We start from the raw sequence: 12,136 nt of genomic DNA on the forward strand, positions 1-12,136 counted from the left end.
AAAATTCAACACGATCCCAGATAAGTTTGAAAAAGGCTCAAACAAAAAAACCATCCAAATTCAAAATGGTAAAAGTTCAAGTGGTAAAATGAGAGAAGTCCAAAATATCGTCGCAAAACAATGTTGAGTTCAAAATAAAATAGGAAATTTATACCGAAAATACGGAGTAAAGTCTAGTATGTGAAAACACGTTCAGTACAAACCATATACACATCCGTTCAACTACCCTTTTTCCCGAACATATATTCGTCCATTCTACAAAGAAAAAAATGGTTGAATTAAAAAATATAGATCAGTACAAGTTAAAAATGATGGTTCGTTCAGAATAAAAGATATGACAGAAATTCAACTTGTAAAAGTTCAAGGAAAAAGAAACTCCATTCAATTCAAATGAGAAAAGTACAAATCGTATAATAAGAGAAGTCTAGAACATCGTTGTAAAAAATGTTTAGTTCAAAAAAGAATAAAAAAATATTTTCTTTTTGAAAAAAATATCATTCAGTTCGATGATATAAACCATGCAAGTACAGGGGGCGACAATACAATAAACCGTTGAAAATTTACGAGTTAAAATATTACCCAAAACAGAGCAAAGTCTAGTTAGTGAAAACACGCTTAGTACAAACCCATGCAAACATCCGTTCAAGTACTCTTTTTTTGGAACCTTTCAAAATTACTCTCCGAAGAACGCATCAGTACAAACGCACACGTAGATCAGTACAAGTACTTTGTTTTTTTTGACGGAAAAACAGCACGCTGGGTTTCATCGTAATCCAAATTAGTCTTCAACGGTTGCGAATTTGAAAAAACATTCAACATGACTAAGTTTCATATTTTCGATATCTTTCCAGCTATATATTATTTGCCTCATTTCGACAAACTTTTAAAAAAAATCACGTTCAAAAACAAATTTGACCGTATTCAAATTCGTTTTTAAACCACAAGGAATTAGAAAAACATTTCTATATGAAAAAGTTGTGCATTTTCCATAGATTTCCAATGCCGTATCATTTCTTTCAATCCGACAAACGTTTCCAAAAAAATGCGAAAATACGTTTCTCCCAAAATTTCACCATTTTTCGAATTACTTTTAAATGGTATATAATTTGAAAAAATAGTAGATACATGAAAGATGCAAATTTTTACAAGCTTTCCAATGCCATCTTATTTACTCAATTCCGACAAATCGTTTGAAAACTGAGTCCAAAATACTATTCACGTTTTCGGTTTTGAAAAAACGGTTTTTTCAAAACTGCTCTTAAACCATGATGATTTTGCAAAAAAATTCCATATATTTGTAATGTCGATGTCAAGAGCTTTCCAACGATATATTACACGCCCCATTTCAACGAAAAGGCGATCAGTTTGACGAGATGAAAATCATCAGTACAACCGTGTGAAACCATCAGCTCAAAAAGGGTAACAGAATAATATTCTGTTACGCGTAACAGAATAGCCCAGATGTGTATATATATACTATTATTGAAGGGAAAACATAGGTTCAGTTTTGCATTCTTATAGAAAAATAGAACTGAGCTGTGCGTCGTCTTGAAAAAACAAACATAACTTGGACTGCTGATGTTATACACAAGCTAGGTTGGGAGGCCCATAGGCCGCTTGATCCAAAAAACGTTGAAACATGTCATGGGCTGCGCATGTTAAACAACAAAACCTAGGCCATGGACCTAGTGGGCCCGGGACTATCAGCCTCTCGACGAATAGTTGTCTCCCAATTCCTCTTGTTTTGCTGACCATGTTGGGAACGACAGACGGCGGCGCCGCGGTGAGAGCACCAAGGCGGAGGACGACATCGAGACCGTGGACCAAACGAACCGGAGCAGGGGAAGACGCGGGCAGAGGGGAGTACGAGGGTTGAGTTGTTCGGATGCAGGGTGGCCGGTGGAGCTCCTTGGTATCGTTGTATTCTTTGATGTTGGCGTAGCAGGTGTTGATGATAGTCTCGGCGAGTCCTTCTCCTGCCCGTTGCCGATAATCTTGTATTGCTTCTGGATGTCGACAAGCTTGTTGCACCATATGGCCGAATCGTTTCGTTCTTCCTTCTCTCCCTGTAGCGAAGGTGCAGTCGGCGCTGCCGATGAAACATGCGAATGCTCCAGAACCTCTGATGGCCCTACAACAGTGGTAGACGAGAACCTCGTCTCGCACGCATACCTGGGCGACCGCGATCCGCTGGTCCCTGTCAGGAGACGAATGGATGGGCACAAGGTCTAGTCCTTCGACCTTGTGCTTTCTCGTCCTGTAGGTACTGCTTGAACTCGGCGAGGCAGAGCTTCACGGAGTCCGGATCGTTGGTGTACATCACATTCAACTTGGTGCCGCCATGGGACTGAACGGAGAACTCAAAGGTGAACTCCTTGCTGAAGTCCATATCCAGCAGGATCACCCCTCGGATCGCCATTGGAGTCTCTTCAAGTGAACGCGTGAGTAGGCGGCAGCAGCAGTTCGTTTTTCAGCTCTTGGGGAACTGGATTCAATAGTAAACTGAGTCTGTATAGGCGACAACAGTTACTGCACGCCCGGCATAATATGCACCCTCGGTGCATTCAAATGCCTCCATTAAGAAACCTATTCCGGCCACACACGTCGGTTCATGAGTGGGTCTGTATTGGTACTGTAATAACAAGTGTTAGTGGTCACTTTACTTAAATTTAATTAGCTTTAATTAAAATATATTCTTAAAACAAGCAATGCATTGGCTCGTTCTATCAGTGCCACATGATCAACATGCACAACAATTAGAATTATTATTCTAAGGACGCACATGATCAACACATTTGCCGCACTTTCACACAGAATATACTACCAAGTTTGGACAGTATGTTATGGTTGTTGTCCTCTGCATCATCATGCCGTGTTTCCCAGCTTGCAAGATTCAGAACCAACAAATAAGATTCAAGTAATAAGTACAACAAAGATGCCTACACATCTCATTGATTCCCAACTTCTAAGATTTAGAACCAACAAATAAGATTCAAATAATAAGTACAACAAAGATGCTTACACATCTCATTGTTTCCCAGCTTGCAAGATTTAGAACCAACCCATTAGAGCCTTTTGATAAAGTGAACATCGGGATTAAATCCAGCTTGGCTAGCCGTGTCATACAACCCAAGAACTTGGCGAATGCTCTTGACCATCACAACATCTGTAGTAGAGTATTCCCGTTTGCACAAATAAGAAATATCATGATTACTATAATAGTGGCACTAGTTGAGGCAACCGGTGTGAGGGGCCATATACCGCCACGACTCGATGTGGTGAACCTGCAACTCCACTCGGATGAGGCCAACCTGCAGATCCATGATTCAATTCATGCGCCTTTTTCCGCAGTTCACTTGAAATGAAGCAAAGATTGCATCATTCAGCTAGCAAGAAGTACTTGCTCTCGTGAGCTGGCAGGTTCTTCTCTAATAGTTGCACTAAAATTTAGCAACATTGAGGTTGGCTGTCCTGCTCATGTAAGGTGCAACTATTTGCTTATCCTTTTGTGCAGTTCCACTAAAATAAAGTGCCATTGTGGTGATAGTGACGGCTCATCTTGCAAAACCTAATAAAATGTTGCACGAGATTACCAGCAGAATTTGATGGAGATTTTGGAAACTCCAATCACCATTTTGTGCAGTTCCACCAAAATTGAGAGATGTTGCCCACGTGACATTTTAGTTGAACGACACAAGACACTCATTCCAAAAGAAAGTGTTTTGTGCAGTTCACCAAAAGGTCACAATAGCAACAGGTGAAACGGATATCCCTATCTGCACAAAAAGATAGAAAGTAAATAGTTGCTGGTCAATAAGAATATACGAAACATACACGAAATGAAAATAAGCATATTAATTATGTTCATGGCAATCACGCAAGGACAGTAGATATTTTAAAACGTCAGCAATGCTTCATGTTACCGGAAGCATTACGATCAACTATGACATTCGTCAAATATGGGATTACTTTAATGGTGGCATTGCTTATTTACCAGATACAATAAATCAATGATACAGTAAATCAACAGCAGCTAAAGAGTTGGTTTAAGGGCATGGGACCGTGGGGACACCAGGTCACTCAGCAGCGTAAAGAAGCAACTTACTTATCATACTTGGGAAAATAGCAGGAGTACCATTTGTTAACACAGTTTAATCGCATCATATCACTGGAGGCATTAGATTAACAATAACACTGGTTAGACATGTCCTTAAGGTAACAGTGTGATCGCTTCATTTTACATGCGCCCTTACATTAACAACAACAAAAGGTTGGTATAAGGACATGCGACAGTGGTTGCATCAGCACAATGTACCTACAAGGAGGCATAAAGTGGTGATGTCGAGTTTGTTCATGCTTTGTGAGGGCAGCAAATCTAATCCTGGAGAACTTTTCCTATGTGAGGGCAGCAAATCTAATCCTGCAGACCTTTTACTATGTGAGGGCAACAAATCTAATCCTAGAGACCTTTTACTATGTGAGGGCAGCAAATCTAATCCTGGACATACTCTGTTGACTTGTCCACCAGCCGCCACTTTCTATCCTTTTTCAACCAATAATAGATCTGCTCCTTATCTAGTTTGTACTGAGTTTTCCCATTATTTCCCTTTTCAACCAACAGACCGGTTGGGTACCCAGTCTCTACTACTTTCCCCCTATTATTTCCTCTTTGAATCAAGTCCTAGATTCATGCTATGATTTTTCACCCTTTATTCGTTGTTTGAACCAAGTCCTAGATTCGAATGCATGAAGTATCTTTACCTCTAATAATATTAAAAATTTAGGTGGATTTGGAAGAGCTGATGGAAGTAGAAAAAGATGCACATGCATACATGTTGGGAACTGGGGCAGTAGTGCAAGGCCACTTTCAAAGAACTTGTACCTGGGGTTCATTGGGATGTCGGCAGCGGCAGGTCCGATCTGTGCACAATACAGCAGGGAGGAAGAAGGGTCGGAGGACCTCCCGAGCCGGCGCTGTGTCGGAGAGAACGACATGGGCAGAGGATCGGGCCCCGCCGGAAGTTGTGGGTTTCGTCCCTCGGCGGCGATGACCGCGTGAACGATGCACCTTTCAGTCCTCTACACACACCGGCCAAAGGGATCCGGTCGGATCTATGACCAGCGATGAGCAGAGAGAAAATGTCGCTACCGCTGACTTGTTTAGATCTGGAGAGGATGAGAGAATGAAGAGAGCAACCCTAGTAAAGCAAGCGCTCAGGCCCCTGCCTACATATATAGTGGAGTGATTATCTTTTTCTCTCCACAACAAGCGTTTCAATTTGTGTATGTGGCATTAAAGAAAAGAAACTCTCAGGTGACTACCTGTATGACTCCTACTTATTACTAGTAGTACTAGTATTGTTCACTTGTGCTCCCCAGCCCTCCATTCATTGAACAACCCCACGGGTGAATAAACATACAGTAAGTATTTATATAGAAGAAACAAGCTCGAACTATTTTCGTGTAGTTAAAAGTTGAGGGCAGGGATTTTTCCGGGCAGTACGCGCGATAGTTTTTGGGTAGGCGATTTGACAGAGAGGCGATGAGGATGAGGGAGTGGCGGATTCAAACTTACTACTAGAAAGGTTGGGCTGTGCGATTTGACGGCGCGTTACTGCTGGAAAGACTTGTGATATGACTACTCACTATTGTCATGAATTATACTAATGTTCAAAAAAAATTTACTGGCGCTACGACCGGGGTGATGCCCCCCTTCCGTTCCGCACTCTAATCTGGTGCATGACACGTCGACCCGGATGCTATCTCTCCCACATGTCGGCGAAGTACGTAGTAAGAAGGAGCAAAGAATGATGCGGTATATACTACTACTACTACTACTCAGGTCGGAGGAGTGCGAACCACGACAGCCCAGTGAACCAGCAGTGCGAACCACGGTAGCCCAGTGAACCAGCAGTAGAAAACAATGTGGTGATATGACCATAAAAAACAATGTGCTACGGTCCAGACTGTAGCATGTACAGTACTACTCCTCTTTGTTTGGATCCCTGAGTTAGAGCTAGTTTGGGTTGAAATAGCCTCGAATTATCAAAACAGGAGGGATTAGTTTGAGCTAGTTTGCTCTAACCCAGCTAAAAAAATTAGCCCGGTGGAGAGGTTCTAATTGGGTTAGTTATCCTCGGGCCCACTAAAAGAGAAGTAAATCTCCCCTGCCCGCACCAGATTGCTCCCTCACCCCCTTGCATGACTCCTCTCTATTCCCCATCGAGCCGCCCGACCAAGTGCCGCTCTGCCGCTCACCCTCTCTCTCCTCCGGCCACCCTCTCCTTTTGGCCTCCGCCGCCCTACTCCGGCCGCCCACTCCCTCCGGCATTCGAAGGTCGACCCGCTCCCCCTTCACCGGTCTTTTTTCTCCCTCTGTCGTGCATGGCGGCGGCACATCTACCAGGGAGGTCGCGAGAGGGGTGAGTTTGTTCATTCCTTCTCTGTCTCACAACCATATCATTGATCTTGCTCGCTCTAGCGCTAATTCTGATTTGGAAAAGTAGATCCTGGTCAAAGTTGGTATAGATTTGTGGTGCACGCATGGAATTGTTTGATGCTGCTTGAGGAGGTAATAAATCTTTCTAGAGGCCCAAAGATTCAGTTCACCTTTCTAGGTATTTCAGTTTCAGGCTTGCATTATTTCTAGAGGCCCAAAGATTCAGTTCACCTTTCTAGGTATTTCAGTTTCAGGCTTGCATTATTTCTAGAGGCCCAAAGATTCAAGTCACCTTTCTAGGTATTTTAGTTTAGAGGCCCAAATATTAAGTTCCTAGTTGGCGGCAAGCGGCCCTGCTACCCATGCCGGTGTCGACCTCAACTCGTAAGCGCCAGCATCGGAGGGGTTCCCGGGGCTTGGGCTCTACAGAGCCTTCCTTCAGAGCGACGATGACGAGCTCCTCCCTCAGTGCGTGAGGGGCTCCAGGCTCCCTCCCTATCGTGAATGACTTTCGTGATGAGTTAGGTCATGCTCTGTTTCATGGAGTGTTTTTTTGTGAAGCTTAATTGATGACTTGTATGTTTATGTGGGATGTCTCATTTGTATGGACAAAGTAAAATTTATCATGTTTTGCATGCTTTATTTGTAAAGATGGTTCGTTTATGTCAATTGTGAGCAGGAGGAGGTCCCACAAGAGCCGGCCACTCCAAATTTGGCAGGAAATAGGGTCCAAATTAGTCAAATGATTGAGAAAGAGCATTTATTTGTCAATCTAACCCTGCCATCCATACACCTCTTTGGTTTAGAGTTAGTTCAGGGTTAGTTCAGGGTTACAATCTAACTCTAACCTCTAACTGAGTTAGAGGTCTCATCGTCTCGGTTCATCGCCATCATACTTTCCCATTCCTGTGTTTTCAGTATCCTCCGAATCAAAGAGGCCATTTTTTGCGAGAAAAATCAAAGAGGCCCTTAGACTGGTTTAGGTCCGGTCATTTTTTATAAACGTGTCATGTCCAAAATTTAATGAGCGTGCTCCGGTTTCTATGAAAATAATCCAGTTTCATGTAGTAATTCATTCATTTATTTATTCTTCTGTGGGGGTTTGCATGTAATTCGTGAGGTCTGAAATGTAAAGTACCCCGGCATATGCTCCGAGTCGTGCATGCACTACGACCCAGATGCTCTATGTCCCACATGTCGGCGAAAGGGAGCCCATGGAAATAGCCTAGGAGTATATATAGGAGGATAAATGTGTGAAAAAAATATGTACTGTGAAGTGTAGCTGCGGTTCGAAAAGGAGACCTAAAGTGATGACAACTATAGGTCGCATGCACCCAACTAGTGGTACTAGATATACGGCTATTTTTCCCTCAAAAAAAGAGGTACGAGTGCTTAGTACTCCTATTCTATCAACACAAGTCCCATCTGACAACAGCGTCCGTGCTACAGCTAGCTCTCCTCCCTCGTTTCTCTCTTCTAATTCTAAACTCTGCTGACGCCTGGTGGGCGGGGTGGGTTTGCTCAACTGCGGCCCCGCCTCACAGTGAAAACGTTATGACTGAAATAAAAATTCCATATACTCCCTCAGTTCCTAAATATAAGCCTTTTTAGATACTATTTCAAATGGAATACAACTTACAGATGTATGTAGACATATTTTAGAGTGTAGATTCACTCATTTTGCTCTGTATGTAGTCACTTGTTGGAATCTCTAGAAAGACTTGTATTTGGCAACGGAGGGAGTATTGTACTAATAAAACATTAAGGCCACGAGGCGATGCAGTGCTGGTTACAGGAGCAAGAAGAAGAGATGCATCCATCGACAATGTCCACCTCCTTGACTCAGGGTGTCGGCCAACTGACCAGCGCCTAAGTAGCAACGGCTTTCATGGCCAAGTCGACGTGCTTCTGAACAATGGCGTCCAAAGATTCCAGCCGCTGGAAGAAGTCCAACGTCTTTCTGTCCTCGCTTGCCTTGTAGTGGCCTATGTAGACGATTTCCTCGTAGACGTGGATGTGCAGGTCGGCGTTTTCTTGCATGGCGAGGCATTGCGCGGCGAGCGCAGCCTCGAGGTGCACATTCTTCGTCGCGACCTCCGGCACCTGCAGGGCCACCAGGGCTTGAAAGAGTTCGTCACCATAGAGGCCGATGAGGTTGGCAGGCAATGAGGAGCCTGGGCGCGCGGGCTGGAGCAGTACGGCAAGGTCGTCTGCGCGCTTCTTGACAGCGGTGAACTTGCGGATGGAGTTGACCATCACATCGTCCATGCGAGAGGCGACGCCGGCATCGGCGAGGGCTACGATGCCGGCGGTTGCTGGCACCGTCTGGGAACTCTGCATGGTGCTGGGCCGCAGGCCGACGCCTTGGATGACTTGGCACAGCCGACTGCCGCTCGCGTCCATCGCCTCCATAGGTGCTTGTGGCTTCTGGTCACATGGTCTTGGATTGGAGTGACCAGTGTTGCGCAGAGACTTAGGAGTAGATGGATTGGATTGGTGGGGTGCCTTTATATGAGAGTCCAAACTCTGTTGCATTCACATCATGTTGTCTCTATTCTGCTTCTCCAATTAATTCCCTCCGCATGTAATTGAGGATGCATCATTGACCGTTCAACATCTCGGGAACCGCTACCCTCTCCCTCCTTGGCATTCAAGCAACCATGGAGGCGACTGCCACTCGCGTCTATCGCGTGCCAGGAGACGTTCCCGTTGACAACGAGGTGCCTATGGTGACTCCGTAAGTTTCAAGATGATAGTGTCGGCTCAGTCTTTCGGAGGTGCTCATAGGGGTAGCGTGTGCGTGTGTGCGTTCATAGGGGTGAGTGTATGCGCGTGTACATTAGCGCTTGCGTTTGTACTATGTCAAAAAAACGTAAATTTGTGTCAAAAAGAGACTAGTCAGTATACTCAATATTGTGCACCGCGGAGAGGAAAATGAGCGAACTACGTATTTATTTACGGTGCAGATTCACTCATTTTGCTCCATATGTACTCCGTCTTGGTGTAGTATAGTCACTTGTTGAAATCTCTAGAAAGGCAAATACTCCTTTCTGGTTTACAGGGTTATACAAGCAAGTACGTACTACAATAGTGGGCTCACATAGCAATTTTGTCTCATGCAAGAGCCTGGCTATATGCGTGCTCCAAGGTTAGCAACTGCCACGTTCAGGTTGCGCTTGGCTCTTTGCCTCTTTGAGAAGACGAACAATGATGTTACTACTACTGCTTCTACAGTATCGAATCCGCTGCTGCATGTCCGTCCACCGCGAGCGGGAGGGATAGCTTGTTGTAGTACTATAAGCTTGCGAGCAACCGCGCGCATGGGCGAGGGAGAAGGCGTGTAGTAGTAAAATCAAGCTTCTCCTTGTTGTATGAGTTGACGCGACACATCATAGCACTGGCCCCACATGCTTGCCTCTAAACATGGCTGAAAGACCCGCAGTGTACAATATATTTGCTGCAACCTCTAACATTTACCCACCATAAATTAAAATATATATTCTTGTCTTGACCAGATGAGCGTGCAAATTACAGTCACATGACAGGTAGGGCCAGAAGACGATTTTAATTAAAAAAACTTCGAGACAGCCACATAGCATGGAGTTGACCCCAAAGATTTTAAGCTTACAGGCACGGTACACGCTATCCTAGACTACTCTACACATGAAACTGCCACACAAGCGTCCGGGCTGCGCTTGGCTCTTCGCCTCTTCGGGAAGTCGAACAATGATGGAGTACTACTGCACTGGAGGAGTACTACTGTGCACTTATGGCCATCTGACACCGGTTGAACTGCTGCATGTCCACCGCATGCGGGAGGGAGAGCGTGTAGCGAAAGCTTCTCCTAGTCCTGCAAACCACCACGCTCATGGGCGAGGGAGGGACACTCCTGCCTTTGCGTGTATGACAGGTGGGCCCAACAGGTGGGTGGCCAACCTGCCATACAGACAAAGGCAGGTGTAGTTAAGTCCGCGAGGGAGAGGATAATCAAACTTCTCCTTGTTGTATGAGTTGATGCGACACATCAAAGCACTGCACTCAATATATTTCAATAATTTGTGTTTACCAATGCATTAATTACAGTGCATGCATGCATGTCATGACTCTCCTTTTGATACTTGCATGTGTTGATTTAATGCACCTTGAAGTAGTATAAATATGTGACGGTAAAGCTTTGTAATGCCCCAGCCCTAAAGCGAGAGATGGTTGTGCACGAGGAGGGCGAGATCATCCAGACGGAACAGGACCCGATGATGGAGCTCTCTATGGTCTCGATGGGCCTCACCTTGCTCCAGTGCCCCTTGTGCCTCCGCCCCTTGATGCCTCCAGTGTATGAGGTTCAAATACACCTCGTCCATTCGGCTGATCGAGCAAGGTGCAAGTTTCTTGATTGATGTGATGTTCGATTGATTTCTGCAGTGCAAGGGAGGGCACTTGGCCTGCGCAGACTGCCGCGTCGAGAACCCTGGAAACCAGCGGCAGTGCCAGAAGTGCGAGCGCGGCAGTGGCTTTGATGTGCGGAACAGGACGGTGGACGCCATCCTTTCATTGGTGAGGGTGGAGTGCCCGCACGAAGGTTGTGGGCTCTACGTCACTTACGACAAGCTCGCCCATCACCAGAGCGTGTGTCCGCTCGCGCCCTGCAAGTGCCCCATGCCCGTCTGCGGCTACGAAGGCCCGCCGCCGGTGCTCTACCACCACATGAGCACCGCGCATACCATGCCCGTGCATAGGATCCAGTACAGCAAGGTGCTCTAGCTGCAAGTGCCTTTGTCGGAGCCATGGCTCTTGCTGTTCGCGGAGGAGGACGGCCATGTGTTTTTCTTGGTCGGCGGCGTGCTCGATATCGGTGCGCCTATCGCCGTGTCGGTCATCTGCATCAGAGCTGGGGTGTCCCCACTGCCGCACTACGTGGCCAAGCTGTGGGCGAATGGCCCGCCGGGGGAGCCCAAAGGCACAACCGACGCCGTCAAGGTGGAAATGGAGGTGACAAGTAGCAAGGATCCCTGCGACGTCGTCGTGCAGGAGCTGACCTTCTTCATAGTTCCGCCCAAGTTGCTGGCCGAGGCTAAGCTGGTGTCCCTCGACATTCAGATTGACAAGCTCACGTCCTACATGTTTCTACAGTGCCTTCTGTTTATGCTAATATAGGGATTAGCTCGGTCTACTTTAGCTTAAGAGATGGTGGGTTTTGGTGGCGATGCAGCAATTACTTTGACATCAGATCAGTAACTTCCAACAGTCGAATGGATATTTTGTGTCGGTTGGATATAAAGTTCCTTTGAGTAATAAATACTACTTGTCATCAAAAAGGATAAAAGGAGATGTATAGATGTATTTTAGTGCTAGATACGTCCCTTTCTATCCATTTTGATGACAAGTACTCCCTCCGTTCCACAATACATGCCTTCCATTTGTCAAAATATAGATGTATCTAGACATGTTTTAGTATACAGGTACATCCATTTTTGGACAAATGGAAGTCAAGTACATAGTATTTTGGAACGGAGGGAGTATATGCTTGTTTGTTCACGAAGTGTTTCATACTTGTGCGAGTTGACGCGACACATCAAAGTAGTACTACTACTAGTAGTACTCCCTCTGACCCTAATTTCTCCGCGCATAAGTTGAGGTGCAGATAGCAAGCAGGGCCTAGTTGTGTTGGAAAACTCACCAGATTGTGCACCAGGCAGACGA

Source organism: Triticum dicoccoides, chromosome 3B (assembly GCF_002162155.2).
Source record: "Triticum dicoccoides isolate Atlit2015 ecotype Zavitan chromosome 3B, WEW_v2.0, whole genome shotgun sequence".
NCBI lineage: Eukaryota > Viridiplantae > Streptophyta > Magnoliopsida > Poales > Poaceae > Triticum > Triticum dicoccoides.